At 39.9% G+C, this 10,298-nt stretch overlaps 2 pseudogenes; both read right to left on the bottom strand.

Moving 5' to 3' along the window:
• LOC136279210 (2-(3-amino-3-carboxypropyl)histidine synthase subunit 1-like) overlaps nucleotides 1-10,298 on the bottom strand; it is a 490,303-nt pseudogene that overhangs the window by 399,253 nt on the left and 80,752 nt on the right.
• Nucleotides 3,496-3,965, bottom strand: LOC131774281 (uncharacterized; annotated as a pseudogene).

Here is a 10,298-nt window from a genome sequence, read left to right as displayed (position 1 = left end):
ATTTCTTTACCGAGCTCAAAACTTACTATCTTTGGCTTATTATATTTACGAAGTAATCAATGTTTACAAGTGATGTAATCAACTTAACTCCAGCACAAATTCATCATGAGTGATTTAAATATAGTATTTTTGTGAATTTTGATTTGATTTTGATTTTTTTATCACTAAACTCAAAATTAGATTCTACCATGTCTAAGAGTTTATTTGAAAATTTTTGCCATAAAAACTTTAATTTAGTAATGATGATAGTGTTTTGGATCAACCGAGTGGCGTGGCCACAAGCACAACTCCTTCTTCTGCAATATTTTGTGATCCTAGTGCTAGTTTTGATAGTAAGCTTTCCATTTTATGCGTATTTTGTTAAGCTGTTTTAAATGCAAGAATATTGATGATTTTGATGAGATTGTTAGGAATTTTGCACTTTAAGTCTGTGGAGGACCCAAAACACCATCATCACCAAATGTACACAATAAAACGAACCAAGGATTCAATTTAGTTTCGAAGGGTTTTAGTAATGGTGGTTTAGGCTGTTTGATGTATTGGAGCTTTATCTCTACAGTGGCAATAAGCTTAGAGGTGGTGTTGCTCATAGGATACATGTCTTTCTTTTCCGAGACAAGAGGCTACATCCACCGTTGCAAAAATTGAAAACTCTTTCCAAAATATGAGGAAGTACATCATGGCTGGCATCAAAGCATTGAACAAATTTTCCTTCGAGTCTGTTAGGATGAGAGCTTAGAAAGTGTACAATGTGGGAGAGGGCAATTTTTTTTTTTACTGGGTCAGTCTCAAAAATACAGTTCTCCGTGAGTTCCAAAAGAAAAAAATATGTACTTATTGACTAAGTGTGAGGGCTAGACGGAAAATATTTGGCTCGAAGTCATGACGTACAGACCGAGCGAAGCGACGTGCCAAATATGACCGAGTGCAAAATATTTTTCTGTCTAGCTCGTACAAACTCGGTCAATAAGCATTTTATTATATGACCACTTTGTTTTAATCTAAATAGGACGCGATAGACGGGTGCACGCGGGTAATCACAAAAAACGATTCTAGAATACAAACTCATCCTTGTTTTCTTGAGCTGGAGCTAGAAAGACACATAATTCAACGAAAATCGCGACTTTTATATCGATTTTCCTCTTTCCTTTAAGTTTTTGCAGCAAAATTGTGTTAGTGCAGGGCCAGGACGGCTTTTTCCGGACCTGCTTATATTAAAGTTTTTATTATAGTTTTCTAAAGGATTGCGCTCGCAAAGCCGTACGGTCATGTGATAAAAGTAATCCAGCCACTAAGCCAGCCATCTAAGGATGTTGGGAGGCTTCATGCGTCAGCATCTCAGCCCCGAGTTGCCATAACTGGTCAGCAAGAGAAGTTAAACAAACAACGCACTTTTTGTAAAGAGAAGGGAACGTAGCTCACGTTCTTGTGGTGCACGTGGTGCACTCCGTATTATGTAAATTTTCCTAGTATATACACGATAGTCACATGAATATTCTTTCATTTCACCCCTGAAGAGTGAAGCGATTCACGAAACAGGCTTGTCGGGAAATGTAGTTGCGTCCTTTTTTCCTCTCATAATATTTATTCTGCTCTGCTTCAACGTATTGAGCACTGTTCCACGCGAAAATCGACTTGCAGACTTCCTATATATATATAGCATTAGCACTGCACTGATGAGGCCCAGAAGGCCGAAACAGTACTGTCTGCAGTTAGTTATATATATACATATATATATATATATATATATATATATGTATATTGTGGCAGGAAAAAGACAAATAAACTACCAGTTCATCCCTACAGACTTCTTTCGTGGTTACTTAATCCCCTAATCATCCGGGGATTTAATGAAGATAATCTTTACCATCGTTTATATACAATATATTCTAATTTATGCAACGCGAGGTCTTTGTTTCTGTGGCGGCGGGAAGACACAAGCTCATTACGTTTGTTTAGCGTTGATAGTTCGGGTCGGCAGATGATTAGGAATTTTTCTTTGAGGCAGAGATTACATCTTTTACTTGAGCTGTTGTACGGCGAGTGTGATGAGAGAATGCACCAGGAAATAAAGTGCTCGATGTTGTTGTCTTTGAGGGTCCAGATGTGCTTGCCGAGTTCGGTGGAGTTTCTGCGTTTAACGTAGCGGAATGTTGCGGTGTGGTTTCTGCATCTTGTTTTGAAGTCGTTCTCTGTGAGTCCTACGTAGGTTTCTGTCGTGTTGTTGTCTTTGCGTGTGACGGTGGCTTGGTAAATTACTGATGGTTGCAGGCAGTTTCGCACGCCCGTCGAGCTGGCATGCGTTCTTTTGTCGGCGATTGCATGTCTTGTTATTAATGGTAGCGGCAGCGGCGGTATCATCAACCTGTAGAGATGCGGTTAGGGTGCTTTTGTTATGGTTGTCGATTATTTGTTTCGTGTTGGTCATGCAGCTGTAACTGATCTTGATGGTATTTCGGTTGAAGATTTTTCTGAGCTTGTGATCTTTGGGAAAGTGCTTGTCTACTAGGGCGAGGAATTTGTGCCCGATGTTGGTGCTGGTGTTCTTGCTAAAAGGAGGGTTGTACCAGAGGATGTAACTGCGTCGTCGGTTTTTCCGTTTGCTTGTTTTGGCTGGTTCATACTGTAGTGTGTAGTGGTATCCACTTTTGTCGAGTGCTTTCTGGTATGGAGGGGCGGCTTGGTCAAAGGATGTTTTGTCAGATGATAGGGACGACAGTCGTTTGTTGATGCCGGCGGGAATGCTCTTTATGGTGATTGGCGGGTGGTTGCTCTTGCGGTGAACGTATTGCAGTGAAGTATTCGGCTTTGTAAATGGCTGCTAAGTGCTTCGGTTAAGGTTAAATGTGACGTCTAGGAAGTTGATTATTTCGTTCCAATTCAAGCGAATGAATTTCGGTTTTGTACGTCACACTTTAGGAGCCAATGATGGAATTGAACATGTAAAAATAACATATTTCATTCCTTTTTAGCAGGAAACGTCAAGCTACTGTGTCCATCCGTTCCGAAAATTGGAATTTCATTACAAGATTCCTACCAGTAAAACTAAAGCTTCTTTCTTTCTAATTCGGTTTTGCACGTCACACTTTTATAGCTTCGAATCGACCATATTTGGTTCACCATACCACTCTTTTTAACGTGTTCAACTTTCGTAACTTAACACCGAGTCACACAACGCGTGACGCTTTCATGAACTAATCGTTTGTTTAATCTCGAGATATGAGCTTGGGCTGACATTGTGTTACGGGGTGAGGATCTCCTAGAAGAATTCGGTGTATACGAGGCGTTTAAACCTGAGGGACCTGCTTGAACGGTGGTAGTGGGTGGAGACGACATGGGAGTGGGAGAGGTACCTACAACAACTAGTATTTGAGCGGTAAGTCCAAATATGCTCCGTAACATGTTGTTTCCTTCGTCGCCAAGACCATCGACTTACATGAAACGTTCATCGTAACCTTTATTCGAAACCGGCATGGCATTGTCATCGTCCATGGTCTATCTGTAACAGCGAATACAACCTTCGTGTTGCAACAAGTGACTACAAGTCTTGTATCATCACGACTCGCAGGATTTACATCGATGGCCAAATAACCAAAAGGTCTCTGAGCGCATTGATTATATGTGTCCATGACGGGACACCATTTTTTGTTAGGATGCATTTCTGTCAATAACGTGCGCAAGGCCACATTGTCTCGAGGATTTTTGAAGACGATGATGTATTGGGCATTTCTCGAAATGGTCTTGGCATATTCTCCCTTAGAAAACATATCTTGATACAAGTAGAACACAGTGACGTTGAGATGATGGGAATGTTGAGTAAAGAGATTCAAAATGTCCTTGTCGTCTCCCCCTTCTAACATGAGATCGTCCAAGACAAGAATTCCTCCTTGTTGATCACCAAGCCATTTTTTCAAGTCATCGTGAGTGGGTACCCCTTCAAAAAATTCCACACCCTGTTTATGCATGGTATCGATTTTATCTTGCCATGATCCATTACAATATTGTACTCGTAAGGGTCACGTTTCAAAAAGGTCTAAATTTTTTAGTAACAAGCGTTGAAAAATGTCGTCTGTCCACAGCTGATGGGTCCTACGACCAAAATGCTGGAGGGTGATTTAAAAGAGGACCCTTTTTCTAGACACGATGTCATGATGGTGAAGACACAGAAAAGTGATACAGAGCTATTTCATTCACTTAATTTTATTTGTGCTTGGATAATCTCTTTTAAGAGATCTCCTACTTTATCATCGTTTTCTAAATAACTATGTTCTGAAAACATAGCTAGAAAGTCATCGATACTTTGACCTCTTGCTTTAAACAACAGATACACAATAGCGTAATCTCCACAACTGGCTGTCTTCACTGATTGCGACGATCTGGGGTTTTTGCGCAGGTGAGACCATTGTTTTAACCACTCTACGAAGGGAGTAATGAACTCGTAGGTGGACAAAGATAAGGTATAACTATCTAAGAGTTCGCAAGTATCGTTTTCGGTCCACACCCCAATCCAATCTTGACCGGGTTTGTTGGCTGGATCTGTTTTGACCACGTACGCTCCTGGTTGTTGTCTTACGGGAGTCTTGCGCAATTCGTCACAAGCAAGGGTTCTCACAAATTACTTGTTGAGTTGTGTATCACTATCTGATATGGCATTGAGTTGACCTGTGGTGAGCCACACAACTTCCTTATTGTTTCTTTGTTCACATCTCACATTCTAGCGCACATCCATTTCCATCATACCTTCATATTCTGCATAAATGACTATGGTTTTCTGACTTCCTTGAGATGCACATTTCAAGTGGATATTGATGATGGCTTCGTTTCTGGGAAGTAAAATAGGATCGTCGTGTCTTCCGTTGGCCACGTTCGAAAACTCAAACAGGGTACAGTTCTTTCCATGTCCCCAGTCTTTGAATCTCACCATGTTCCCTTCATTTCTAAACAGACACCCTGTAGCATCTAGAAAACGGTGATACCCTACCATATCTTTCTGTCCATTAGAACTGTTGAGTTCCATGGTTTCATAAGGGTATTCTCCTCCGTTCACAATCTGTTTAATGTATTCAATACCAGCTTTCTAGAACGCAAACGGGTCTTTATTGTATTGTCCATTGAAGGCTGTGGTCTCTAAGATTCCTGGAATGACTCTCTGGAGTGCTTTTCCATTGACAGGGTTGTTGATCTCTTTAGAGGTAGCTCCGTTATCTAGGGGAAATTGTCTCATTTCTTTTCGGATCATGGGATACTTGGCAGGGGTTTTGGACATGGTGCTGGTGAGTTCCATGTAGACGGAGGGATTTAGTTTCACCAGGCAGTGATAGAAGGTGAGTTTGATATCATCTGTGTTGATTCTGACTTCTTCATCAATGGTTCCGGTAGCGGCTTCTACATTGAAAATAAGAGCTGCTCCATTCAAATAGAATTCCAGTTCCGAGAGCGTTCTAGGAACAATCCGTTTCCCTTGGTGAAACGCGTCCACAAACGGTTTCATCCTCAAGGTTCTCTTTCCTCCAACATAGAAATCTCTCGCGTCCGCTATCTGAGCTTTAATACTGGATTGTTGATTGGCTGATAGCCCTGTAAAGTCAGTATGACTTGGCTTTACAATGTCGACTGTATACGTCACGGGTGAATCGATTTCATTCCTCCAACCTGTAGGTTGTAGAGTGGTCTCTCCATCATCTCCGTCGTAATTAATCACCGTCTGTATGAAGGCTTTGAGATAATACATGTCTACTTGTTCTGTGAGAAGGGTGCCATTAGCTCGGAAATTGACTTGTTTGAAAAGTGTTATTGGCTGGAGCTGTCATGCGATTCACGTCGTCAACGAGTGAAGTGGGATTACTGTTTGCCGTCGTCTTGAATCCTAGATCAAGTTCCACAAAACTTCTTTCCAGATCAATGTAATCGGATTGTCTTTCTATGTTAACGTGAATCGGAGTGATGCTCGACGTCTGAGGTGGTACTTTGATATATTTGTAACTGGCAGTGGTAAGATCCGTAGGTGGAATCGTGAATAAGTTGAGATTAGGATTAAGCGCTGCTGTTTTTGTGGCCATCTCGCTATAGTTATGTTTGCTTCAACGTCTCCTTCGTTTATGAGTGCGTCTGCGAGTAGAACGGTTCTTAAATGATCTCTTCTTCTTGAGAAACCGTCCGCCTTCCTGACGATGATATCGTTTTCTTCCTTTATACTTTTTCAAAATAGAAGTCACAGGATCATTGGAATACTCTGTACCCACCCCAATGATGGGTGCACTACTACGTACGATACTGATACGAGACATTTTTTAGGATCCAAAGATATCGTCCCGTTTTCTTTTGACTCTTCTTTCACTTCGTTCTTGAATGCTGTAGAAGCACCTCTCTTCACTCCACGTCTCACTTCTGAGAGAGATCGCTTCTTTAACCCACTTTTAACCCCTATCTTCACTTCCTTAAAAAAATTATTGTCTCATAACACCTCTTACTTGCGGTGGAAAATCCTCTGGTACACCCGGTCCCAAAAACGGGGATGGAGCACTCCAACGAAAAATACCACCCCTCGTTTGATTTCCTCTTGCTGAAGGAGCAGTATACATTTTGAAAAGTTTTAAACTTCCTCCCCTCATGGTGTGTCAAGTACGAGTACACACGTCACTTTAAATCTCTTTTTATGGATCCAACTGTTATATTTAGCAGGATACCCTTTCCACTTGACGCACAATTTATCTTTTTGTCGTTTCAAGACTTTCTCCGCTCTAAAATACGACGCTTCAGCCAGATGTACTTTTTGTAAATCCCAGGCGTAAAACGTACCCTGCAAAGGTGTGTCGTCGAGTTCTTACACCTTACAGGTAGTGGTCATACCCGGGACTACTTCGCGTACCACAAACACTTCTTCAGTCCAGCCAAGTAAGTATCCTTTTTTGAAAGGTCTGAATTTTTTATTCAATCTCCTTTTATCCCCGACTTTAAATGTAGGGGGTTTCTTTTTCTTTTTCTTGGAATTCACATACCTGACATACAAATTGTCCCAGACTTCTTTGGCATTGAAAGACGTGACTTTCGCTGGAGTCATTCGAATACTTCTATGATACGTGTGATTATATTGATACATGAGTTTCGGTAATACATCTTCATACTTTAAGGTATTAGCTGCTGTAAAATATTTGTACAATTTAGATTTAATGGTTTTATTAAATCGTTCGACAATACTGGATTTGGCGTCTCCGTGCGTGGAAAAGTGATGAATGTTCTGTTGTTTCAACAGATTTTGAAAGACTTGATTGTAAAATTCTTTTCTGGATCTGTCTGCAACGATCGAGGTTTACGTCTATGAGCGGATTTGAGTATCTTGGCAAAAGCGTCGGTGACAACTTTTCTTGTCTTCTTTTTAATAAGTTGAGCCAACGCGTATTTGGAAAACGCATCAATGACGACCGGAATGTATCGAATCCCTTATTCTGTTTGGACAGAGTTTGCACTTCTACTAAATCAGATACCCATTGTTGGTCAATGTCGAACACCAATACTGGTTTAAACACACCTCTTCTACGACGCGGTTTGTGAAGAGTATAAGCAAGAATCTTCTATTATTCTTTTTGAGCTTTTGGACGCGAAATACCTTTAGCTTGAGCATATTGAGACACGCTCCCTAGACTGCTGACGACACCGGGTGTGTCGTAATCGAGTATCTTCTATGTCTCAGACTTTTCGGATTTTCTTTTTAGCCATAACAACTTGAACCAATGAGTCACACAGTAGTAACCAATCCAATACTCTCCCAAATACTGTTCGTACAATCGATTCCACATGTTATATGCATACTTTCCCTCGTAAGATCTCATGAAGGTCATCAAGCGATGGATGCGAGTATGAGGAGGAAACAAATGTGGTCTACGGAATGTTTGTACACATCTTCTATCATACGGGAAGGAACCCATTCGTAAGGTATTCCATGAACGTCTTCATCTTCATACACGAGTACCTTAATGCGTACACGTACCCACGACACAAATCTATAGTGAGTGTAACAATATAGTCGACTCCACCAAGAACCCATGATGAACAAAAATGAGACAATGATTTCAATTTACATATATCTATTTATCCGCATTATACTCAAGACACACGACATCATTTTCTAAACATTTCAGTTCACTACTTGTCACTCCTAAACGTGAAACTAACTTCCTAAACAATGGTAACCCAATCATCTGCGAAATATGTATACGTTCTTATTTAGACAATTCACCTACAAAATAAAAAATTTACATCTTATTTAAAATCATGAAAAGTGCTTCTACATTACGAGAATCTTCTTTGGCTAATTCCTGGTTTAGTAAGAATAGTTCTTCATCTGTTGGAATACCTTCCTTATATCTACGTTCTGAAAAAAGCAATATTTACAGTTATTTCAATTTATTTAAAATGAAAATCACGGTCGGTTTTGGTTGACCTTCTTTCTCTAAAGATTGGTATATTAAAGAAAGTTCTTCATCACTTGGAATACCATCAATACACAACACCATCATATCATCATCTATATCACTGAGTTCTTTGGAAAATTCATTTACATAAAAGCAAAAAATTTAAAATCATGACTTCTTGTTCGAATTTACGAGGATCTCTTTTTGCCCTTTCTTTGGCTAATAAGAAAAGTTCTTTATAACTAAGTTCTGAAAAAGCAAAATTATACCATTTCACTTAAAATCAATGTAAATGTTAAAAAATCTCAAGGATCTCCTTTTTCTAAAGCATCGAGTTCATGAGGTTTTAAACCCATAAGTTCTTGCGCGTAATCTCGCCATTTGCCGTCAGAAAATTTTTCAACCCATGCATCCACTTCCACATTCTCTTCTAATAGAACACAAAGCAAGAATCAACTTAGATTCCATACATACGCCACAATAATCAATGTCCGGTTGAATCAAATGACTTTTCATCCAACCACAGTTACAAAAGGGGCAACGTAAGATGACATCGTCTATCTACGGCAAAAAATGTCATTCCAAGTCAGCACACAGAACTTGTTGTGTTTTCTCAGATGGTTTGAAACGCCACCATTGGAATAGATTGCAATTCCTCTGAGGACATCTCAAATACATCTTTTGATAACTCCTGTCTGACTTAGACATACCATACGACTGATGGTATCCAGGGTGTACCACGGATGTCCCTGTTGTCGACATCCATAATAATAATAATGATAAAAATAATCATAATCTTTCAAATCACAAAAGGTGGGACACGATTTCTCTCGGCAACGCAGAAACATGTCATGGCAATCTTCCATGTGTGTGGTTTATGGGACATGGATAACTGACTTCCACATTGAACAACAATTCGTCCAAAGAAGCATAGGGATAATCACCTGTTCCTTCTTAGGTGATCTCTCCTTCTTCCACCACTTCCACCTCATTCTTCTCACTACATTGACCCACTTGGTTTACCAGAGACTTCAATTCTTGTAATGGTGCGGTTTCCTCTGGCTTCTTGAAATGTTCGTTAGTCACCACCTTGTCGTCCTGGGGTGGCAACGCATCCACAAAAATGGTACCTTTCAACCTGTCTTTGGCTGCCTGCTTAGCTGCTTTCTTGCTCTTACTAGTTTCTTTTCTAGTATACGAATGAATCCTTTAGCTCGTCTTCTGACTCTTCTTTGTGTCTTCCATTTTTCTTCTTCTGCTTTTGCTGCTCTGCTTGTCCTCTTTGTTAACTGTGTGGATGAAAAACCGAGAATGAGAACACCGTCTCTTATAGCCAAAATGATGGGCGGTCTTATCCCTTATTTAGAATTGATCTGACATATTCTCCAACCCACATATTTACCCCAACAGACAGATGTCACATCTCTCACACCGAGATGGTTTCTATCCTCCCGCACAAGGGATAATTTTTCCTGCCTAAAAATTCTAGGAACAGTTCACACACGCACAAAGGACAAATTATCGCGTGACATGATTGTGTGTCAAAATTATAGGATTTATATTCTTTGCATATTTCGAATTCTTTGAATATTTCGCCCTAATCAGACGCCCTATACTACTTTTATTTAACCTTTTTTTTATATTTCCTAGCTTCAATAAAGTCAAACAAGTGCTGTAAGAGGTAAGGCCTTAATTTTAAGAAGAGTTACTTCCAAGATAATTTCGTTAAAAATTAAGTTAATTGTCATTTTTCCAACAATCTGGTAATGAAAAGACTGCCTTACACCTTACGAGATAGTTGGCATAAAGGTGTTATTACCAAAGGACCATCTCCTTCAGGTGGAGATTTGGGTAAGTGTATACTGGAAAATAATATTTTCCTTTTCA

Source organism: Pocillopora verrucosa, chromosome 2, assembly GCF_036669915.1.
Source record: "Pocillopora verrucosa isolate sample1 chromosome 2, ASM3666991v2, whole genome shotgun sequence".
Taxonomy (NCBI): Eukaryota; Metazoa; Cnidaria; class Anthozoa; order Scleractinia; family Pocilloporidae; genus Pocillopora; species Pocillopora verrucosa.
This window is presented reverse-complemented; position numbering and strand designations above follow the sequence as displayed.